Source organism: Ursus arctos, unplaced genomic scaffold, assembly GCF_023065955.2.
Source record: "Ursus arctos isolate Adak ecotype North America unplaced genomic scaffold, UrsArc2.0 scaffold_28, whole genome shotgun sequence".
Lineage (NCBI taxonomy): Eukaryota > Metazoa > Chordata > Mammalia > Carnivora > Ursidae > Ursus > Ursus arctos.
In genome coordinates this window covers 6,367,477-6,392,036 of record NW_026622963.1, presented here as the reverse complement: position 1 = coordinate 6,392,036, position 24,560 = coordinate 6,367,477, and the positions used below count along the sequence as shown (strand labels likewise).

General features: G+C 51.0%; 1 long non-coding RNA gene across 1 annotated transcript; it reads left to right on the top strand.

Moving 5' to 3' along the window:
* The first annotated feature begins 14,972 nt into the window (after positions 1-14,972).
* LOC113241032 (uncharacterized) lies at positions 14,973-24,248 on the top strand. Its single transcript, XR_003311395.4, has 3 exons — positions 14,973-15,104; positions 19,199-19,357; positions 21,526-24,248. It is a non-coding gene; the product is annotated as an uncharacterized LOC113241032 (long non-coding RNA).
* Positions 24,249-24,560: the final 312 nt, after the last annotated feature.

Genomic DNA, 24,560 nt, shown 5'->3' with positions numbered 1-24,560 from the left:
AGAATTATTCCTTCGAATCAGAGGCCATGGCACCTCTTAAAAGAGGTGAGTATGGGGATGTGGGGATCTCAGGGTTCTCTCCCAGCCCTGTCAATTTGACCCATCTTCCTTCATGGAGGCCCTACGCTGTGTGGAACACTGGGGAAAGATAAATGCAGAGAGAGTGAGAAGTTAATGATCTTAACCTCTAGTAACAGAATTCCTCCTAGAGAGAAATAATAGCTTTGGAATAATAGCTTGGCAAGCCACTGGGACAGAAAGTGAGGGTGCTCTCAGAAGCCCAAGCCAGAGAAGTGATGGTTAAGTTGCTGTGAGTGAGAACATGAAAAGAATTTGGGTTTTGCTCGTTGGAGGGCTGGGGAGGGAAGATCAGAGGAGAGGGAAGGAAGAGAGAGGAGGCCAGAGGGTGGGAGGCTGGGGACCACATGGACTGATGTGGTCAGAATCTACTCCCCAGGGGGCTGGAGTAGCTGGTGGACTGCTAGGAATGAGGCTTACATTCTTCAGCCTGAGTAAATGGGAGATGTTGCAATGCAGAGTGTCTGCGTCTTTACTCTAAAATACTTTCAGTGAACCTGCTTCCTACTGTGAACTTGTTAAAAATGGAAGGCTGGTGACTTGTCAGGTGGGGCCCCAAGATGAACAAGAACAATGAGCAGGATCTTAACGCCCGTGGTAACCATGAGCATGTGAGCCCGCTGGGAACTGGCAGACATCTTGGAGGGGAGGACTCTGAACTCTGGGGTGAGGAAATTGTGTTTGTATCAGTTGTGACTGCATTTGACTGCAAGTAAGAGATCCCCCCAACACACCCCCAGGCACCATCACCAAAGAGTGGTATGAACAAGCAGGCAGCTGGTGTCATGTCTCAAGGCTGAGACAGGGCACCGAGGTGGCTTCCATCTTGCTGCTCTAACTCATGACTGCATAATGACTGCTGCTTCTGCAGACATTTTGCCTATGTTCCAGGAAAGGAAAAAGAGGAGGGGAAAAAAGGCCGGATGCATGATCTGTCCTCTTTTGAAAAGCTTTCTCAGAAGCCCCACCCAGTGACTTCTGCCAGGTGTTGGTCACATGGCCACACTTAGCAGCAAGAGAGTCTGGGAAGGAGACTATTTTAACTGGGCATATTGCCGCCCTGAACCAAATCTGGGTTCCATCATTAAGGGAGACTTGGAAATGGCTATTGGGGAAGCAGCGAGCCGTGTCTGCCACTAAGCTCATCTGAACTAGAGCTAAGTGGGCTGGGAGGTCCCAGGAGCCATCTGGGTTATTTGGAGATGAATAAGACAGCCCTCGAGGAGTTCACAATTTAGAGGGGAAGACAGACACCTAATTGGAACAACAAGAACACTGACTTACACTTGAATATATTGTGGTTAGGGGAGGCCATAGACGTACGCATGGAGGGCTTTGCAGCCCAGAGGACAGCCAGCCTGGCTGGGGAGGGGAGAGGCACCTGAGCAGAGCAGAAGTCCCATGACAGCGTGTCTGTGGGTGAGGGGAAGGAGGGGCCTCCTGGGCAAAAGGGACCCTGTAAGTGAAGTGCAGGGGTGTGAGTCACCATGGTGTGTGTGTAATTACAAGCAGGTTCATATACGGGGCTCTCAAGTCTAGGAGGGGAAAGGACAGGACATGATGTTGGAAATGTCAGCAGGGTCAGACTGCCCTTGTGCACTCGGCTAGGGTATGGACCCTGGTCTGCAGCCTAAAGGCTCTGGGGAGCCACTGGAGAGTGTTAAGCAAGGAAGTGACTTGGTCAGAACCATGTTTTGGGTGGCCATTCTGGCAGCCGGGGGCGTGTGTGTGTGTGTGTGTATGTGTGTGTGTGTGTGTGTGTGGGCGCGGGGGAACTTTGCTCTAGCGGGAGGCAGAGAGGCAGGAGGCTGGAGAGAAGGCATGGAGAGGAGGCTGTCTCTGAAGACTCTAGCTGTAGGAGCAGAGTCTATGCTGCCCCCTCCCCAGGTCTGTAGGTGGCTGATGAGTTTGGGGTGGTGCTCTTTCCTAATTCAACCCAGGAGGGGCAGGGAGTGGGATGGGCCATTATAGGGTGGGGGAGGACAAGATGAGCACGTCTCATTGTGTCCAGATTTTGGAAAGAGAACTTGAGTCAAGAAGTGAAGATCTAAACAGTTTCTCTCCTTTTTCAAAGTTGAGGAAATGGCCCTGAGAGGGGCAAATGATGCATCCAAGGTCAAGGTCATAGGACTGTTGGCTAAGCTGGCTGGAGTCCCCTAGTCTCCCGAGTCCCAGATCGGTGCTTGTGCCTGTCTGTCGTGTTGGCTGACTGTCACCTTAGAAAGAAGAAATAGCATTCAGGATCCTGGTGGAGGGAGTCTCTGAGGCTTACCAGCGACTAGACTGGTTGCACAAATAAAGGGGTGGGGACGGCGCCGAGAGGAGCAGCGGTGGCTGACGAGGGGGAGGGAGGCCCAGCATCCAAGAGGGGTACGGAGAGACAGGGGGAGGGGAGGCGAGGCACTGCCAAGGACTTTACCTCAACTTCTTGTGATCCTCACAGCAGCACAGGAAGGGGGGGTCCCCCATCTGTGGACCGGCGGCACCCACGGGTGACCCACGTTCACGTTGCTGCGGCTGGCGTCTAACCCACAGTTCTCGAGGCTGAACCCCGGGCTCTTTGGCCCTGCCGCTGTCGCCGTGTTCAGCCCCTCCTGCGGGCGGAGGGACCGGACCCCTCCGCTGGAAGGGACGCGCGAGCGGTCCGCAGGTGGCGCTGCGCACCCGAGCAAAGGCTCGGCGCGGGCCGCAGGGCAAGGGGTGGGGCTCCCTCGACCGCCCGGGACCCGCTCGCCGAATGCCAAGGGAAGGCGGCCGAATGAAAGGCCTTCCAGACTTCAAAGGACATTCCCAGAATTTCGAGAGCGGCGAGGACCCGCGAGCGCGTGCTTTCACAGCAGGAGCCGAGCCTAGGGCGCCCCGGCAGGAAGTGGGGGGGCAGCGGGGAGCTTGCGGCCTGGAGATTCCCCCCCCCCCCCCCCCCCGACACACACACCTGCGGGGGCGTGTTCCTGGCTCTCCGCGGGTCTGTGCGGTGGGGCCGCAGGGCTCTGCCAGGCGCCGCCTCCCTCTAACCCGAGCTGCCCCCCAAGTCCTCGCGAGCCAGCCCGAGTTTCACACGGAATCTGCCCAGATGATTCTGCATTAAAGGCCACAGCCGCAAAGGACTGCATTTAGGAAAGAATTGCAATGGGGTTTATGTTTTGCTGAAAAGTAGGACGCGGGGCTCCAGGTGGGGTTTATTTATTTTGCGGGGGGGGGGTGCTAAAGTCAAGAGAGGCCCCTGGTTCCCTTCCTAGCTTGCGACTTTGGGCGCATCGCTTCCCGATAGAGACTCAGTTTCCTCATCTGTTGCGCCAAGGGATGGGATTAGGGCTGGACCTTTGAGCTCTGATCCTCTGAAAGTCCGGGGGTGACTTGGCACAACCCCCCTGGCCACACTGTTGAGCCCAGGCCAGTTCTTTCAGGAGATTGGGACCACTGACTGCTGAGTCTTGCCCGGGGTGGGGGAGTGGGGGGTATTCCAGTCTGATGAAAGGAGGTAGAGAAGGCTTTAGTGGGGGCCACGCAAAATTCAGACATCCTTATGGTAGGAGGCCTCACGGAGGAGGAGGGGCAGCGTGGAGGGGCAGTGGCCGCTGGCTCAGGACCAGCAGAATTCAAAACAACCAAGGAGGGGCCACAAAGGTTCTACCCTCTTGCTCGGCCCACCATCCTGAGTTTTCTCTGGAAGGCCCCAGCTGCAAGCCGCTGGGCTACCTCCAGACCTTGCACTGCCCCCGCCCCCATCGTTGGAGCAAATGCTGGGCAGGAACCTGCCCTATGACCTGTAAGATGAGCCCGCCTGTCCCTCACACTCTCAGCGCCACTGTTCCCAGCGCAACTGCTGAGGCCCAGGGCGCAGAGAACTAAGGGATGGCTGGGGCGTGGCGGTGGCAGCACCCAGGTCACACAAGGGCGGGAGACTTTGGGAGGACTGAGAAAGCTGGTAGGTGGAAGCTTGGAGAGGCAGCAGTGGCATGGGTGCAGCTCGTATCAGAAAAGCTGATTCAAGAACCTGGAATCTTTGGTGGTTACCGGAGCTTCCATCTGCTGGAGGCTAAGTCCTCTCCGAGCCCGAGGGGCATATCCCAGACTACTGTTTAGAAGCTTCATTATACATAATTATTATTTCTTTTTTAAAAAGATTTTATTTATTTATTTGAGAGAGAGAATGAGTGGGGGGGGAGGGGCAGAGGGAGAAGCAAGCTCCTGCTGAGCAGGGACCCCCCCCCCCCCAACACAGGGCTTCATCCCAGGACGCTGAGATCATGACCTGAGCCGAAGGCAGACACTTAACCAACTGAACCGCCCAGGAACCCCCATAATTATTATTTCAATGATGATTATTAGCACCTCCCTTTCATTGGGTGCTTCCAGCAGTAATCTACGTCAATGTTCCATAACAGTCCATTAATGAGGTAGGGGCTGTTGTTATCCAGCTTATGGATAACAAAACTGAGGCTTGGTGTAGAGTCCCTTCCTGGCTCCCCTACCCCATGCCCATCTGGACAGCACACCCAGAGCTCATGTGAGCTGCCAGGAGCCCTGGGAGGTAGACAGGGCCCCGTGTGGCTTCCATTTATGTGACTGGGAAAGGGTGCCGCTGAGAGGCCAGGTCACTCGCTTGTGACACCCTGTAAGGATCAAAGCCAGGACTTGACCTGGAGACAAAGAGGTAGCCCAGACTCAGCATCCCCTTGGGTCTCCTCTGTGGGTCTCCGCCCCACCCCTGCAGTAACCCTGGTCATGTCCAGCTCCTCCGTGTGGGGGTTGGGTGCTATGTGGCCTATTCCTACCCGGTGGTAGAATTTCAGACTTGTGGGCTTGGAGGGTAGTTTTGTCTCGAAAAGAGGATGAAGTAGAAGGCCTTGAGCAAGCACTGGAACTGTAGTGTGGAACTTCGGGCATCACCAGGGGTGACCGCTCACCCAACCTACAGATCGGGCCAGTCAAGGGCCCCTGCAGCCACTCCCCAGCATCCTTGGCCTTGCTTTGGTTTTACCCTCTGACCTGACATGTCTGATAGAATCTAGCCTGCTCTGAGTCATCCAAATTCAGGTGTGACCTAAGGGACCCAATATAGAAACCACAACCATCAAACGAGACCCTTGTCTCTCCAGAAGGGCGGGCATGTGCGCTTATGGGTCAGGAAACAGGCCGCCATGGCCAACGAAGGCATTTGCAGAAACAAGGAGCTCCTCTTACCTCCTTCTTCCCGTCTGCCGACAATATTAGAAGGAGCTCTCTCTGCTCCAGCTCAGAAATCAGTTTGGGCTACAGTGTAGGGTTGGACGTCCACCCCAGGGGAAGGTAGGAGAACCTCCTTTCACCACCTCAGCACGCGTGTCGTTTGGGTTAAGCCAGACATGGACGAAGCTAGAAGCGATTTCTCTGCCCAGCTTCTCACCCACTGCAACTCTTTTTGATCTTACATTTGAACTGTTGCCCAAATGGGGCCCTCACTGTTGAGGTTGGAGATGTCCCCCAGCTCCATCTAAGCTTTGGGGGCCCTGTAGACTCAACCATTCTGGACCTTATCCTGAACTTTTGGAAGATACTTCTGCTTTTTTGGCCCCTACGATCCTGAAAGGGGAAGGTGTTTTGGATTTTCTGCCTGTTGTATAAAGTGTAGGTGGGGGAGTGGCCGGGTTCCCCGGGGTGGGGGGGAGCATAACACCTGGGCTACAGGCAGGAAAGGTGAGCCAGAGCCCTGTGGACCCACATGGGCAGATCTCTAGACATGATGTGAATTTCAAAAGCAAATTGCAGGTGGAGAACAGGGCTATTCACAGCCACAACAATAAGCAAGCAAACAAGTCTCCCCACAAAACAATATAATGGCTTTCCTTGGGCACCTTGTAGCGTGTAAATAGATAGAAAAAGGCGAGGAGGCATTCTCAGGGACCTGGGGAATGCTCGCCTCCGGGGGAGGGGGGGAAGGGTCTGGCACTGAGCTCGGGGACTTTAGCTTATCTGTAATGTTTTAATTTTTTATAAGAATTAGTTGTCTGATTAAAATTCATATTTAAAAAAGTTTGCTCCCTCTCTTTCTCGTGGTTGCCCCAGACTACCTGTTTTAAACTCCAAGCTGGCGTTCTGTGCGATGGGCAGCGCGCTCCTGCTCCACCCTCATGGAGACCTTGAACACGTGCAGAACAACTTACATACCAGGCGCTTTACCTGCGTGAGCTCATTTGTCAGCAGCCAGGCTGCAGTGCCTGCGGCATGACGTCAGGGCCTTTGATCTGGTCCCTCCAAGCTCCCGGCCTTCCAGACTCTGGACGTGATTTCCTTGGTCTCACCACACACGGCAGCCCCTGGAGCCCAGCACACTGTGGTGTTCTTCTCGGACTGCCTGGTTTTCATCCCCCGTTTCTCTCTCTCTCTCTCTCTCTCGATGTCGGGAGGAAGGCATTTTCTATTTTCTATTTTGTTTTGAATCAGCTTCCCGAAGCTGCCTCTGGGCTGGACGCTACAGGAATTTGCCAGGAGCCTAAATGATCCCCCAAAGCCTGGATTGTTGTACCCCATTCACTCGCTTTTTCTTCAGATATTTATGCGTCATTTACCGAGTCTGCTGCTCTGTGGACTCGGAGCCCGTCCGCCTCTTCCCGTTCCTGTTGTCACTCCTTAGGCCAGGCCACTGTGACCTCTGGGTGCATCCCTCTGGTCGTTTCTCCTCTCTCCAGCCAGAGAGAGCATTCTAAACCAGATCTGATCACACCCCTCCTTTGCTGAAAACTCTCTGTGGCTTTCCATTGCTTTGGCGGCAAGTCAGCTTCCGCTCTGGCCACACCGAACACCATCAGGTCCCCCAGTCCCATGCTCCGGTCTCTGAGCCTTAACACATGCCCTTCCCTCTGCCTGCAACATTCTCCCCACCACCTCATTTATTTCTGGCTAATTTCAACTTCAGCTTCAGGTTTTGGGCAGCACTGCTTCTTGGCAGAAGCATCTCTGAGCCCTGTCCTCCCACACCTGCGCCCAAATGACTTCTGTGCATCTTGTTCTCGGGTCACTTATCACACTTTATATAATTGCATGTTCATTGTGTCCGTCTCTCCCACCAGGCTATAAAGTCGTGAATGCAACATCTTGAATAATAACAATGACAACCCCCACTGCCAGCTGAGCTCTTGGTTATTGTAACACGTGCCAGGCACTGCGCTAAGCATCCTGTACGCTCTCCACCATCTCACTCCCACCTCCCCGTGAGGCGGGAGCCGCCACCATCTCCACCTTTCAGATGAGGAATGGAGCCGTACAGAGGTCAAAACTGACCAAGTCATGTCGCTAGTAGATGGTGGATCCAGGGTTCCAACCGCAGCAGCCTGACTTCGGAGCCCGCACCTTCCCCCACTGGGAAGGGCAGGGTGGTGTCTGTCTGATTCACGATTATATCCCTAGCTCCTAACACAGTGCCTGCTGTCTAGAAGGAACTCAATAACTATTTGTTGAATGAATAAATAAATCAAGAGATGTTCGGTGATGGGCAGCAAATGTAATCCCTGCTTGGATTAGTTCCTTTTAAATGCAGTGAGGGGAAGCAGAGCTACGTTATTGATCCGCACCAGAAACCACTGGCATACGTAAGTAAGACGATCTGAAGACTCCCAAGCCACGTGGCTGGCTGTTTGCTGGGCTTGGCCTGGCTGCCTGGCCGATGGGATTTGATGAGATGGGACCGGACACACAGACAAGGTTCTGGAGTCTGGGGAGGGGCCAGGGGCCCTCAGGATCAGGTCTGGAAAAGCCATCTTGGGAGTTTCAGTGTAGCCAGAGCCCCGGTAGGACCTGAGAACTGTATTGCTGTAGGGAGACGGATGGGAGAGAAACAACCCACAAGACTCGAATTTATTTTCTTCTGTCCAAAATGGGATTACTCCTATGATTTAAATCACTGGTTCGCAGCTAGGAGGCTTTTGATCCCCACGGGACTTGGGCAATATCTGGAGACACGTTTGGTTGTCACCACCGAGGGTGGGAAGGGCTGCTAGCATCTGATGCGTAGAGACCAGATCCTACAACGCATGGGACAGCCCCCCTCCCCGCGACCCCAACACAGCATTGTCCGGCCCCAAATGCCCTTGGTGCTTCAGAGGCTGAGAAGTCCGATTTAAGCAATGGAATGAGTGGACCCAGTGACTGTTTCCTCTGATGGCCTTTGACCTACCTTAACAGGCCGGTGACAGGGGAGGGACTGGAGTGACAGACACCCTCTCTACTCCCCATTCCTTCCTCCACCGGGAACACATTACCAGGGACTCAGTGCATCTCTGTGCCCCCCCCCCCAACAATCCCTCACACTTCTGTTATCACTGCGGGATCAAAAGTTTGAAACATTTGGTGCCCATATTTGAGAAAAGTGGAGTGGAGGGGTCTCAGATGTGAGCAGGCTTGGCTCACTGTCTTCAGGGGACATGGCTGTGGGAGCATTCACACGGCTCATAACTCTGGTGGTCACGGCCAGAAGCTGGGGGTTAGAATGGGGTGGGGGAGACCGCTGGGGGCCATCATCAGGATTTGCCCAGGCAAACTAGAAAACTTGCCTTTCCCATGCCCCTGCGGCTGGTGGCCTGACCCCTTCCTTCCTTGTGGCTGATGCATAGTCATACCGGACAGGCATCCAGAGTACTCGCTATGCTCCAGAGACACCGTCAGGGACTGCTTCGGTCAGGGGCCTGCCCCAGCCTTCAAGGACATAATAGAATAATTCTCTGTCTCCTACTGTGTTATTGCAGGTCCTACAAAAAGCAGAGCTTGAGATAGAATTAGGTGTGCACAACAGTTATTGGGGGGATCTCTGGTGAAGGATAAAGGGCAAGGAGCAGGCAGGAGTCTGACACCGGGGAAAGGAGGGAGGGAAGGAGAAGCATCAGACAGGGAGTGCTCGGACCACAGCGCAGTTCTGAGAACCCTTAACCAGTTGGAGGAGGCTGTGTCCCACACGCTGGGTGCTCGTCTGTGCCAGGCTCAGCCCCTGGCCCCTCCTGAGCCTTGACCTTGGGCATTGCTTCTCCAGAATGCCTCTGCAGGAACCCTGTTCAACTTCTCACCTTCTGAGACAACGAGGAAAGTACTGAAGTCTAAACTCTCGCCTTGCCGCTCTCCTGATCCCCAAGTGCAAGGTGGCTGTCCCACTTTAGTTCTCCCTTCCCCGCTGGCCTGTCACCCCCATCAGCGGTTGGGGTCCGTTGCCTGCTTAGCCAGCCTGCCTCCTGGTCCCCACCTTTGCACGTCTGTCAAGACTTCCTTCTGCCCAGAGAGCTTCCTCTTTCTCTGTAATCAAAACGAAACCTGCTCAGTACCTGGCCGGCGCCGACACCCACTTCTTCCCGGATTTCTTCAGCTCCCACTGACGTCCCAGTCCTGGAATCTCTCTTTTATACGGGAGCGCTGCCGTACCACAGCACCTCATTGCTGTCCAGTTGTTTCAGCTGTTGCAATTGTGTTTCTTAAACTCGCTTACAAATTCCTTGAGGGTCAGGACAGGATGAATCCGTTTCCTCTCCACGATCCCTTCTTTCCTTTTCTTCCTCCCTTCCTGCCATTTATCAAGTGTCAGGTCTTTCAGTAGACACGGATAGGACTTTCTTCCATACTGACTTGGGTCGCCTCTGGGTCCCGGGTTAGCAAAATTGTTATTTTGTTTGTTTGTGTTGGTCTCCGACTGGCTTGATCTTGCCCTTTCTCATCTGTCCCTGGGTCCCAGCTTCAGAACCCCCTTCTCTGGCATCCCCAAATTAATCCCTATTCTCAGTGCCTGGATGCATACTGAGGAACCAGTGACTTCAAATAGCCCTGAATGTGACTTCTCCCAAGGGACGTTTTGACTAGGTCCTGAAGAGTGGGAAGATCAAGTTCTAGTAAGTTTCACACACAAGCGAGGCTGTTTACTGTTTGATACAGTAGCCTCTAGTCGTGTGTGGCTATTGAATTAAAATGAAAAATATAGCTCCCCTGTTACGGTAGCCACATTTCAAATGCTCAGTAGCCTTGTGTGGCTAATGGCTACCCTATTGGCCTGCACAGCCTGTTTCCATCATCACAGAAAGCCCTACCGGACTCGCTGAGATAAGGAAAGGCATTTTTAAAACAGCAGGTCTGAGGCGTATCCGGAATTGAATCATCTCAGTGAAGAGGTTCTTGCCTCACCTAAGAGAAGAGCCAAGTCTAAGGCTCCCTCACGGAGCCACAGCCAGCCACGAAAGGTGTCCCTGAGCGAGCACAGGCCTTGAGATGACAGAAGCAGGGGTCCTGGAGATAGGAACAGGCCCCCGGGCATCTCCCAGGCCTGGGTTGCTGCCGTCTGGCTGTGGGATGCCATCTCCAGATGGCCAGAGATGCCCGCTTACAGGGTGGAACTGCTCCCCACGGCCTCCGGAGGGGGAAGCAGGTTAGCTGCAGCCTGGGTGTGGGATTCCTTCTGCTCCTGACAATTAGCATTCTGCAGCAGTCGATATCAATTATTAAGCAGAAAGCACAAGGAGAGTCTGTGGGGCAGTGGAGAATGGGAGGAGTGGAGGAGACAGAGAGAGCGCTGGGGAGGAGGTGAGGATGCAGGATAGGGAAGGTGGGGGTGGGGGTGAGGATGGGGGGCAGAGACACTGCGGGGTGGGGAAGGTGGGGGGGTGAGGGTGGGGGGTAAGGATGGGGGAGCAGAGACACTGGGCAGAGATTCATGTGCTGACCCTCCCGTGCAGAGAATAGAGCCTCAGAATCAGGAGGGAATGGCCCTCCTTTACGAGGGCTTCTGGCAAACCTGAGCGTGTTCGGGAGTTAGACCCCAGGAAGCTGCGGGGACTTGAGTTTCAGCCCGATGGGGAAGGTGGTGAGGCCTGAGGTGAGAATACTCAGAGGACACGGTGCTTTTGGAAAACGAAAGGGCAGTCATCTAAAGCAGGGGTTGGCAAACCTTTCATGTGAAGGGCCGACTATTTTAGGCTTTTAGGCCTGGCAGTTTCTATCACAATTACTCAGCTCTGCTGTCGCACAGAAGTTGCTGTGGATGGTGTATAAACCGATGGGCCGTGGATAGGTTCCCATAAAATGTTCCTGGAAACAGGTGGCAGGCTGGATTTGACTCTTCTTTTGATCTAGAACCTCAACCCACAAAGTGTGTTCCGTGGACCGGGAGCGTCAGCATCACAGGGGCTTACGAGAAACGCGGGACCTCAGACCCCACCCGAGAGCTGTAGAAACAGATCTGCACTTCAGGAGGTCCTCTGAGCCTGCCGAAGTTTGGGGAAAAGAGTTTAGTTGTTCTGGAAGGCTCCAGGCATTATCGGGAGCAATGAGTAGAAATGGCAGGAAGTGGAATTTCAGCTCAACGTTGAGATGAACTTTCTACCAAAAACAGTTGCCCTCAAATGCAACAGGAGGCTGTCTCCGGAGAGGGTGTGAGCATTCTGCACTGGGGATGGCCGAGCTAAGGTTGGACGACTGGTTGCTCAGGATGGTAAGGAAGACTTGGACAGGTTAAATGGCATCCTGGCTTAGTGTCCTAGCTGGGAGGCAAGCTGCCTGGGCTCAAATCTTGGTTGGACAAGAAGATGTTTCATTCATTCTTATTTCAGATTCTGCATCTGTCAGGGTAAGCAAAGACTTCCCAGGGTTGTGCTAAGAATTAATGTACTTAAAGTAGTATAATAGAACTTACCACATGCTAAGCGTTCCGCGTTAGCTCTTGCTATGGAGTACCTAATTCCATCACAGATATCCGTAGTTTGGGTTGGCTCAAGGACCTTTGTGTCTCTCCCTTCCAACTCCGAGATTCCGGCTCTGAGGGGGGTGGGGGAGGATTTGGGGAGTAACATCATAGCCAGTGTTTTTGGAGTATTTAGTACGAGCCAGACATTATGCAAGCATCAGTTAATGGCTCTCAAATTACTTTCAGATACTTGCTGGCACATAAGAACAGATAGATTATAATCTGCGTGTTTCAGCTTTAGAACGGCTCGTCGAGCCAGAGATGATGTGCTTGGTTTTTGTCACCGACAGATTTACGCGGCGATGAGTGAGGGCACAGAACGCCCTAGAGCTAGTCGAAGAGCTAGGTCTCTGGGCCACGTCACTGACTCGAGTCTCAAGATGACGGCGGCGGGGGGCGGGAGGAGGATCTGTTCATTGCAGAAAAATAAGATGCCTGCTGACTCCCAATCCTATTCATGTGGAGGTCCCCAAAGATTTACTATCCCTTCTGTCCCGTTGCTTTTTGTGTTTATAATCCCCAACTATGGGTTTTCAGGGACAGACCTTGGTCTGGGCACTTGCTCTGTCACTTCTTAGCTGTGTGGTCAGGGGCAAGGCTCTTGACCTCTCTGAGCCTTGTCTAACGGACTGATAATGCTGCGTGCTTCCCGGGGTTGTGGCAAGGGTGAAGAGTGAGAACGTGTGAGACCTCCAAGAGTGGTACAATGCTGGGTGTCATTTCGATGAGGGCTGTAAGCCTCTTAGAGGCTCTTCTTTCCCACACGGTGCGTGCTCCATAAGAAGGGGTTAATACCTACTTATGGAATGTGCGAGGAATAAATGATCTCCTACAGCCTGGGAAGAAACTGCTTCCGACGATGGGAGTGCGGTAAACCCCCTTCCCCCTCCCCCCAAAGACCACCCCCCACCCCCACCAGTTCCTGCACCAAGGCTCCCTCTAGCTCATTGCGTGCTGCAGGAGGAAGTTGCCATCACCCTGCACTATGCACCTTTTCCCCCTAGTAACAGCTTTGGCTTGGCTTTGTGGAAACCAACACAGTTCTTATCTTCCCAAAGAAACCTTTCAGAAAACAGCGCACTGAATTTTTTATGGCGCATGTGTGTGCTTTGATTTCAAAAGGTGGGTGGGAAAGAAAGGAAAGATTGCCCTTTGGACCCAAAGGCGGTATCGAGCAAAGCTTGAGGCGTCCTTTCTTACTGTTGAAAACACTCCCCCCACCTCCTTCCTTGCATCCTCCCTCCCTCAAATAATTTTTGGTGCTTTTGGTTAATTAATTTAAAGTGACGATAGTCCCAGATGAAGCTGTAAATTAGTTTCAAATGGCACAGCCGGGCCACCCACTACTGGAAGATCGTACTGCCGTGACAACATTAAACCTTGAACAACCCCCGGCAAGGCAGGAGGAGGGAATCCTCAAACCTCAAGTAAAAACACATTTCCAGCTCTATTCCTTGCTGCAGCCCTTAAGAAAGTGGGACCAGATGGATGGTGGCTTTGATAATGAGAGAGGCAATCAACTTTAGATTAAAAAAAAACAACAACCCTAAACCCTACCCCAAAAGGATGAGCCTGACAGTCAAATCCCAGACACATAACGTTCCATTTAAGAAGCTCTTGACATATTAGCCGGGAACAGAGGGGGTTCTGAGAGAGGTCAGTCCTTCTCTGCCGGAGCATTCTCCACTGTTCCCTTGCCTCTGAAGCCAAAGCTCTCAGCTCCCTAATTGAAAACAGTATCTTTGGACGTTAGCGATGGTCAGATTTCCCCTGGAAATCACTAAGCGTTCTCGGGAGGCTTGGCTGCTGCCTGCTGCCAGATTCTAGAGAGGAGAAGACATGTCTGTTTTTAATTTAACTTAATTTTTTTTTTTTTTGGTTGGGTTGTGATTTTTTTGCGGGGGGATGGTGGGAGGACAAGAGACCAGGAACAGAGAGGAACAGTTCAGTGTGAAGAGAAAAGAAGACACGGAAGTCTCAAGATTTGGGCTCCTGCCTCCATGTGGCAACTTACCAGCTGTGTGAGTTGGGAGACATTCCGACATTTCTCGTGCCTCCATTTCCTCGTCTGTAAAATGGGGGTGAAAAAGCTTACCGTCCGGGGTTGCCAGGGGGCTCAGGTAAAGTGACGGATGTGAATAGGCTGGATAATGCCAAAGGCCTGGCCATGGCTCTGTGGGCAGACGGTTCTCAGTGACAGAACTGGGCGGAGCCTAGAGGGAAGGTGTTAGAATAGGAACGAGGGTGTTGGGCATTTTGTCTGGCTCCGCCCCTTGCCAGCCCTTGGTTTTGGGGTCAGTTCCTTGTGCGGGCTGACGCTCAGCTTTCTGCCTGTCTGACCAGGGCTGCCGTGGATCCCTGCCCACTGGCCAAGGCTGACAGGAAGAGCGGATGAATGGCGTGCACCTGCTGGGCTGTGGACCGTTCGTCCACACCTGGCACACGCTGGGCACTCAATAAATCATTGTCAAGTGAGTGGATGAACATGGGAAGGGGCTTGCAGGAGGAGCCAGGTAACTGCTGGAAAGCGGTATGATTAAATTGATTTCTCGGTGATCACGGAGCACTTCTCTGGGGACTTTGTCCGAAGAGACAGGCCATGTCCTTCCTGTTGCTCAGCAGGATGTTGGAGTCCCCAAAAGTAGACAGACTCAAATGGAATGAGACCTTGCTTTGGTCCAGAGAACATTTGCACGTTCGCCAGTCAATGCTTTTGGAAAATGTGGAGATTTGGTTCTGATTCAAGCTTCTGCTCAGGCTTTTTTAAAAGCTATTTTTGGTAATATTTATAAGCATCGTGGGGACCAGGCCTGGACCTGTCTTATTCACTGAGGACTCAAAGCATCTAACAGGTGCCTGACACACAGGACAGGCTCAATAAATAACTAATAAGTAAATGCAGGAATTTTGGTGTTCTCTGCTTCCCACCCCCAAGCCAAGACAGACACCGAGGCCTGGCAGTTTCTGTACCAAGGGGGACGTGAGTGAGAGCCGTGGCTTTCTCGGAGGGAGAATTGCTCAGTGCAGTGAGTTGACCCATCTGCAGGATTCCCCAGGGGGCGCTGGGCGACCAGGGGGTGAACGTGGGGACAGAATGCTCGGGGCAATGCTCGCTTATTACTCATGCTCTCCCGAGCCATAGCCAACAGCTCTTGCGATGTGCTTCTGGGATCAACCACTGTCTTTCCTGGGCCCTGCTCCAGGCTCCGGGCAGTCCTGGGTTGGAGAGTACATTCTCAATGAGCTGTTTGCCTCACGACCAGGACCTGCTCAGGCCACTGACTTCTCCGTGCTCTGCAGTCTCCAGACGCATCAGAATCCGCTTGCTTTGCTGGTGAGAAAGTTTGTTTGCCCCCGGGGTCCTTGGGGAAGGAAGTAGCCGCAAGTGAGATGCAGGGTGGCTGGAACTGTGAAGGTTGCAATCTCACTCCGATGGGCTGGGTGGGATCCTGGTCAGGCCCCTGGCGAGATGGCAGCTGGAAGACGTCTGTGCGTGCTTGACCCGTGCTCTGTTGTCTCCTCTCCTCTCCCCCCATTTCTCTTCTCTTCCCTCCGTCTGCTCCACCCCATTCTCCTGCCCACCCCCACTCTGAAAATCAAGGCCGTGGGAGGCTTTAGCGGAGGGGAGAACAGAAGGGAGCCTGGAAGGAACTCTTCCTCCTGGCAATCGCATTTTCCTCCAGCCACTGGTGGCCAGCCACGGAGAGCGCGCTTCGAGCAGCTCAAATCACGGCACTGGGATGGTTCTGCGGCCAACTGGCTATCATTAGCAGCATTTAGAAATGTCTCCCCTTTCCTCCAGTCTCTCCCTCTCTGCCCGTCTCAGCTCTAACAGCTGGAAGAAATTTCTCCTTCATCTGCTATATTCAATCTTTCACGAAGCTCCATCAATTTTGCCTTTGAAATTTCTTTGCACCGGCCCCTTCTCTCGTTCCCACTGCTAATCCCCGAGGCCTGGCTCTCATCCCCTTTGCATGCCCGGGCTGCCTCGAGAACCTCTTGGCAGGGTTCCCGGCCTCTGGCCTCTGTATCTTCGATCCATCCCGCACGACCAAGCCCGACTCCTCTTTCTCAAAGCCGTTTGCATCCAAGGGGGCCTCAGCTCGGGATCCCTGGGCTCTCCAAACTATGTGGCATCTCCCAGACAGCTTTTGTCGCTCCCTCTGCTGTATCATTTCTTCCCAGAGCGGTGGCCGTGTTAATTACCCGAGGCTCCTACAACACACAAAGTCGGTGGCTTAAAAAACAACAGAGTCTTGTTTTCTTACAGTTCCGGAGCCCAGAAACCTGAACTGAGTCTTAGGGGCCCGAACTAAGGCATCGGCAGGGCTGTGCTTCCTTGGGAGCCTCCAGGGAGAACAGTTTTCCTGTCTCTTCCAGTTTCTGGTGGTGACTGATGGTCCTCTTGGCGTGTGGTCGCGTCACTCCTTTGCCTCCGTGGCCCGTCTCTCCGCATCTGTGGTCACATTGCCTCTTCCTCTCTGTGCGTCAAATCTCCGTCTTACAAGAGACTTGGGATCGCATTTAGGGCGCAGCTGGATTGTCCAGGATCATCTCTGCATCTCAAGTCCGAACTTCATCAAGTCTGCAAAGCTGTGATAGTCACAGGGTCCAGGCTTGAGGACACGGCTATCTTTGGGGACCATCATGCAGCCAGTCACAGGCTTCTTATCCATTCAGCACTGCAGCAAATATCTGATGGGCACCCACTCTATGCTAGGCTCTGTTCTGGGCAACAGAAGTCATTAAGACTTACGAAGACTTTTCCTAGAGTCATCTACAGGGTGAGCCACCCCTTATCTGGGCTCTGTCCCTCCTGGAGCATGGTGTTAGGACAGAGCACGATCGCCCCATTCTACTGCATTGTCACCTGTTATGTGCCTGTCCCCCTCCATCTCCCTGAGCCGCTTGAAGGTTGAGGTAACCTCTCCTATCTGTACTTAGGGCTGGATGGGCCACGTAGTCGGGACTCAGTGAACAAGTCTCTCATTGCGACCTTCCTCACTCTTCCTACTATGTCTATAATTTCCTTAAATAGTGAGATGGCTCTAATAATACTCTATGCCTCCAAATAAACATTCAGGGTCTGGCCTTCCTGGTGTTCATCTCCTTGGGCCTGGGTGACTGGGGGGATGCCCTAGAGGGCATCTGCCACCCTGCTCTGCCTGGTCCCCAACAGTGTCTTGATTTAATGCTTTTCCTTGTCCGTTTCTATTGCCGGTCGGCGTTGGGGGGAGTGAAAGTGGGGGGAGCAGCTGTGACATCAGAGGATTGCTGTCTGCGGCGACTCCTGGGCCACGCTTACGAGGGCTGTTCTAGCAGGGCCCATCCATAGCCCCACTGGTGCTATGCCAACACCATCAGTCCAGATCTAGTAAACTGGGGCTTCGTTCCCCTAGGCAGATAGGACGAGTATTCTCGGTAGGGTCTTTCTTGGCAAGTCCTGATGCACACAGTGCCCCGTCACCTACTGCCCTGTGCTCTTGGTTTATCATTTTTAAACCTGATACCTGTTACCCTGCCTCAGGAAAGCACATACAGTGCAGTAAACCAGTGGTGCCAACTGGGACCCCCTGGATCTGTACGTGGCCCTTGGAAATGCTGGGCTTGGTTGTAGCCTAATGTCTAGGAAGGGCTTTGAAAAGGCAGTGCCACTCGAAATGTCACACTTGCCTTACAAGCTGGGCCCGTCCTGTATTTCAGTTTTCTCTGTGCCCCCTGCGGGCACTGGCATTGAGAGCTCAGCAGTGACTGTTTCCCGATCTGCTCCAACAGCGTGTGCCGCTTTTCCGGGTGGAAACTCCCCAGGGAGAAAGATCATGTCGCGCCCCCCACCCCCATCACTCCGTGGCCTCCCACAGAGCCTCACCAAGTGAACCTGGCTGGTGGATGTTTGGATGCTGGACAGTGCTTTCCGAGCTGAGGCTTTTACTCACTTCTCAGATGACTTTGGCCACATCCCTACGCCATTTGTGCTTAACCTGTCTCCGATTCTAGCTTAGATAAGTCGACACTTATTTTATTTTTTAAATATTTTATTTATTTATTTGAGACAGAGCAAGAGCACGCAAGCGAGCGAGCAAGCGTGTGCGTGTGAGGGAAAGAGAGCGAGAGAGCGAGAGAGACATGAGCAAGCACAGGGGCAGAGGCAGAGGGAGAAGAAGACTCCCTGGTGAGCATAGAGCCCCTAGGTCACGGAGCTCCATCCCAGGACCCGGGGATCAGGACCTGAGCCGAAGGCAGACACCCCACCGACTGAGCCACCCAGGCGTCCCACGTATAAACTTATTTTAAAAGGAAACATTACATCTGTACCATAAATAGAAAACCAGCATTGCAATGGGATTCCGGGCAGGCTGCCCCAGAATGTGCCATTCGGGCCTATGGACTATTTCGAGCTAAAGACGCCCAAGGCCCGTCGGAGTCAGGGAGAGCCTTTACCTGCCCCTACATGGCCCGAAAGACTTTAGATGCAGGGCCTGTACCGGGAAGAGAGCTATGCTTTTCTCATTTTCCTGTAACTTGTCATCCTCCCCTTCGAGCCCCAGAGCCCTACCCCCTTCTGCTTAGCTTAGATGGTGTATAAGCCTCAGTTACTGACTGTCTGAGAGGGTCTCCTGTCTTTGTGGGGCTCCCATACGTACACCTATTAATCTGCCTCATGTCAATTCAGTTATCAGACCAGCCAAAGAACGCAGAAGGGAAGAAGGGAAAACATTTTCCTCCCTTACGGTCACTTGTCATAAATAGAATGTAACTATAAATAAGTATACTAAGAACAAAACAATATTATTCACCTACAAATTGAAATACACAATGAAATGCAGGGTAATAAACAGTGAATTGATTCCCAGGATCTAATTGATTCACAAAAATGAGACCCTCAGTGAGAAAGGTGGGATGGCTCAGGACCAGGCACTAATAAAAGAATAGTAAGCTTGGTGTCCTTTGAGTTAAGATGACCACGGGTTTCTACGTCAATGAAATGATAATGTTTTTTAGCTTTGGGGATAACCAGCACTGAGAAGCCCATCTCACATGTGTTCATAGCCAGAAAGGGTACCTTCCCATGGCCCAGATGGGAGACAAATGTTAAACAATTAAACTGTTTTAGTTTGCGTATCTTTCGGTCCAGGTAAAAGAACAGATGCTTCATAGCTTCCTTCATGTGGAGTTATGAACCATAAATATATACAATGAGCCTGTGAACCCAGCCCCATCTTAGGAGCATTGCTGATAGACTGCTTCTCTCCAGGGGAGCCTCCAGTCCCTGCCTTCCTCCCCTCCTCTCCTCCGGTAAAAATTGTCCTGACTTCCTTTGCATTTAAAAATAGTTTAACCATCTAGGACCTTCCTGAACAGTATATTGTTTGGATTTGCTTGAATATGAGGTTTATAAAATGCTGTCGTCTCGTTAACATCTTTTAGGAGACGGGGTAATTGGCTACGGTGCGTCTATGCAACGGGAAATGAGCCCACTCAGACTGCACGCAACCCCTCGGATTAATCCGCGTAAGGCGGTCAGCTGGTCACTGACTCCTATTCTACCCAGGCAGTTCCAGCTTTCACCTTCAATGAAATTCAACGGTGGGTAGCATGAAAAGGGCTCCCCTTCCTCCGCCTTCCATAGCCCAGCTACTTTCTATAGAGACCAGTTTTAGCTGCTGAGACCGCTCTCCTCAGAAAGCCCTGCTTGCAAGACTGGCCCTTCGCTGACATCCAGCAACGTGGGTGTGGGCAAGGTCCCCACCATTCCCTAGTAAGGGCGGCTCCCGGTGCCTGTCCAAACAGTGTGACTCACACTCAACACCTGCTTGCCTTCTGGGAGGCTGGAATTTTGGTATGTGGCAGGCAGAGGGCGCCTATGTGACCAGGACCCCGTTCCGCATTCTCCCAGTAAAAGCCACAGGCAGGCACCTAATGAGCTTCCCCAGGAGACAGCATTTCACACGTGCTGTCACAACTCCCTGCTGGGGAATTAAGCTTGTCCTGTGTGACTCCAAAGGGGGAGAGGACTCTGGAAGCGTGTGCCTGGTTTCCTCTAGACTTGGCCCCATGCGCCTTTCTCTTTGCTGACTTTGCTCTGTATCCTTTTGCTGTAATGAATCGTAGCCATGAGTAGGACCGTGTGCTGAGTCCTCGGAGTCTGCCGGGGGGTGCTCTTGGGGGGCCTCGGACTCCTCCAAACTTCTGTTTCCTGCACCACATTGAGACTGTACGTGGAATAACCTTTGCTCTGAGATTTATACTTTGGAGGGCTCGAATATCACACACACACACACACACACACACACACGCACACTCTCTCTCACACACACACGCACACACTCTCTCACACACACACACATGCACACACACTCTCTCACACATGCACACACACACTCTCTCACACACACATGCACACACACACTCTCACACATGCACACACTCACACACGCACACACTCACATACACGCACGCACACACTCACATACACACACATGCACACACACTCTCTCCCACACACACACGCACACACTCACATACACACACACACAAGTACACTTGCCTCTGACACTTGGGATCTGGAGCTCAGGGTGGGCCCAGCACAATCGTAACCCTAAAGACCGGCTCTGTCACAATCACCATCCAGACCCCGGGGACACCTTCCTGCACATCTCTGTCTATGCTCGGGATAACTGGATCCGATACTGTGAAGGTCGTGTGCCCGACACTTCTAGAAATGTTGGAGGCGGACGGCTCCTCGAGAGCAGGGCGGATCGGAGCCGGGGAAGGGCTTGTGTAAGAGAAAAGGCAAATTAATTACCTTGTCAAATCCTTCCTCTCAGCTGGAATGCAGTCGATTCTTGTAGAACAAATTCTTGTTTCTCTGCAGTGCCGAGCACTCATTCTCTTGCTTCCCTTCATACTCGCATCCCTGGTTCTGGAGATAAGAACGAACGCCGTGCTCCCAACACTTGCGAATGGATGCTGAGCGTATTTTACTAGAGCGAACAATTCGTATTACTCTTAACAGTCGCAAACTGTTTTATTTTTATAAAAATATTTAATATCCAAATTTTTAAGAAATTAAATGTAAAAGTTTCAGCTTTATTTAAGAACCTTTGATTAAAATATTTTATATGTATTTTGATTTATATTTTGCCTTTTAATTTTTCTAGCCATTTTTAATATTTTAGAAGAGAAATAACTTTTACTGAATCATATCAAAATATGATTTTTAAAAAATTTTTCCAATTTTTACACATAGTTTAAGGAACTTTAAAAATGAAAGTACATTCATGGTTTATTCTCTTTGAATACAGTCACGTTTTATATTTCAATTATTACATGATTATTGTCAATAGAGTCAGGTTTTGTGAAAATGGATGTACTTGGAGATTTCTTTGAAGTGAAGGCAAAAATGTTAGGAAATAAATATAAAGTAATAAATGAGCTATGTCTCCATTTATTTTAATACTTATTCAAATATGACCAGCCCATTAACAGAACACTCAGACGTGCACAATAATAGTTAAACTGAGTTGTCTTTAAGGGAAGACCTTCAGGTATTTAAAGGCTACAACCATACGAATTTTTTCAGTTTACATTGTTACGAAGATCTTTTGGTCCAGGTGGTGCATAGGACATTGTAGTTGATGTAACAGTTGGCTGTGTGAGAACTTGCGTGTGTAGACACACGGCGTGCGGGCCCCGCTCACCCCTGGCCCTGCCCGTGTTCACGCGCGTCTTCTTCCCCCCTTTCCTCACTGCAGGGGGACGTGGTTTCCGGTGAGGCAGGAGCCCCTGGTGCGGAGTGCTGGGCAGCTGCGTGGACCAGGCCACCGCAGACTGTGTGCAGGAGTCACCAGGGCCAAGGCCACGCCAAGGCCAAGGGAGAGAAAAGACCCGGGAGCCTCCCTCCTCAGTGGGAGGCCCAGAAAGCCTTCCTCCATGCACCCTTTAGCTTCTGTACACAGTTCTGGAAACACGGATGCTGGGGAAAAGGCTCACATTTTGTGCTTGGCAGGAGGGGGGCCGCTGATGTTTAGCTCTGCTGCTTTCTGGCAATGTCACTCTGAACTGATTGCCTTAAACTTTTTGATGTTGATTCCACATATGCAAAATGGAAATACTCATTCTCCCTTTTCAGTGATGAAAATTGGAGATTTGTATCTAAAACACACAGCATGTGCCTGGGATGCGGATTCATACATGGTAACCAGTGGTTTTGAACAGGGAAACTGAGGAAGGGTGTCACGCAGGAGGCTAACGGCACACTGGTGGCCAGTAGGAGAATGAAGACCCAGGCATCCTGATGCCCAGTCTGATGGTCTTTCCATTTTCTGGGCTCTCTATAGCCTGGGTCCTCTAAAGCCCACCTGCTCGCCTGGCCACACCTGGGTTAGGAAGGATGCTTACTCTCTGCACTGTGAGGTGTCTTGGTTGAGCACCAGTTCACTTTCCTCGGGATCTAGCTTGGGCGATTTACAGCCAGTTCGAGTGCACACTGGAGGTCCCCTTACCTGTAAGTTATTCCACTGGTAATTAGATTTCTTTCTATTGTGGGAAGCCAGCATGTGTAAATCCGCAGAAACCTGGGACCAGATGATATAAGGGTCACCTGAGCCTCCGCGCTGCCTAAAATGCATCTTCCAGGAAAATGATTTCTCTGGGCACGTAAGTTACTGTGGTCCCAGGGTAACTGTCGCTCAGGCTCTGACCATTCCCGTGATGCTGTGTTCATGTGATGTAGTGTTCATGGCCCCTCGGCAGCCTGCCCGCCTTGCCCTGCTCTCTGAGCAGACGAGGCTCATTGATGCTTGCTGTTGCTGGATATGACAAATGTAAGGGGAGGGGGCAGAGAGTGGGGGGGGATCTCCTTCCTTCCCGGCCCACTTTTCTTCCCAGGCTAGACAGACTCAAGTCCAGAGATTCTTATCCCTCAGGTGAGCCACTTGGAGGTCAAAGACACTTTGAACCGTGGCACAAATGGCTATCCATTTGCAAGAGGATAAAATCGGGTCCCTACCTCATGCCGTGTATAATAACAAATTCCAGATGGATTAAAGGTTTGTGCATTAGATATAAAATATTAAGAAATTAAAAGAGTGTAAGACTATGTTTATGTAAGATTACATGTAAATTAGTCTGTCTATGTAAGTATGTATGTATGTATCTATCTATCCATCCATCCCTCAAGGCCAGGTAGAGGGACACATGTCATGTCCCTACTTCATCTCTATCTCTATATCTTGGGGTGAGGAAGGGCTGTCTAAATCTGGCGCCAAACGCAGAAGCCAAAAGGAAAAACGCTTGGCAAGTTGGACCACCTAAAAATTAAAAAGCAAAACATAAAGACCCCCCCAAACCTGTACTATGGAAGAAGCCATAAAAAAACCAAAATATAAATTCATTAATAACAGCCGGGGAGAAAGTATTTGGTACATATACTAGCAGGAAAGCTGTGAATACCTATGCTATAGAACGTATTTCCCCAGATCAATCAGAAACAACAAAAACAGGTAAACCGGAAAGGTACACACACACACACACACACACACACACACACACTGCAAATGGCCCATTAAAGAGGAAGCAAATGTAAAAAGATATTCTATCTCATTAATAACTAAGGAAATTTCAATGTAAGCAACAATGTGGCATTGTTTTTATTTTTGCCTATCTGATTAAAAAGATTGGTAACCTTCAGAATTGGGGAGACTGAAGAAATGAGCACACACCCAGTGTTGGTAGGAATGTAAATCCCTGTGACCTTTTTGAGGGGAATTTGTCAAGAGACGTATACACTTAGAATGTGCTTGTTGAATAATACAGCTCTCTCTCCTCTGAGAATTCATCCTCCAAAAATCGTAGCACGGACGAGTAAAGATATACGTACAAGGACATCCTTTGTACTGTGGCTTATGAGAACAAACAGTAGTAAAAGATTCCCATCGCAGAGCATGGTGTATTTATGTAATGGAATTCTACCCCACTGTTGAGAAAGAAGCTAGATCTGTGTAATAAGTACTAATGTTTTTCTGAGCATTTATCATGGTAAGCACTTTTCTGAGTGCTCTATGTGACCTCACTTAACCCTCTCGACATTTTATAAAGTAGACAGTGTTGTAATTATCCATATGTACCAGCAGAGGCACAGAGAGGTTATGAACCTTCACAAGATCACACAGCTGTGAGAGGTCAGAGCTGGTATTTGAACGAGGCGGTGAGGCTCCGGAGCCACGGACGAGGAAGGGGGTCACCAATAAAGGTTAAGTGTTATGGGATAAAAAAATCCAGCAGCGAAAAGATATAGCATAATTGCAGTTTGGTTAAAATGTGTGTAACTACATATATAAAATGTATATTGTTTATATGTATGTTTGCATTGCTGTAATTACAGGAAGATTATTTTGGTGGGAGCAACTGAAGGGACAGTGAGTGGATTGATTTATTTTCTTCCTAAAAAAGTGGTGGGATTAAAAAAAAATAAGGCTAGTTGCTCAGTTCCCTTCTGTTTTTATTTATTTATTTTATTACCCATGCCTACTTTACTTGAATGAAATAAAAACGGCCCCGTCTGGTAACAAAAATACATTCTTGAAAAATAACACATCTAATTCATGCCAGAAATAACAATCCCAGTTTGGAAATAGAGCTTTCAATAGTTACTATTTAGCGGTAGATAAATTATTTTAAATAAAGGCTTTAAAAATGATTTCAAAGGTAGCATCTCGTCTTTGCAGAAAACAGGAAATTACAGAGCTGATGGAATGAGTGGTCATCTAGTTGGTTCTGGGAAGCCAGT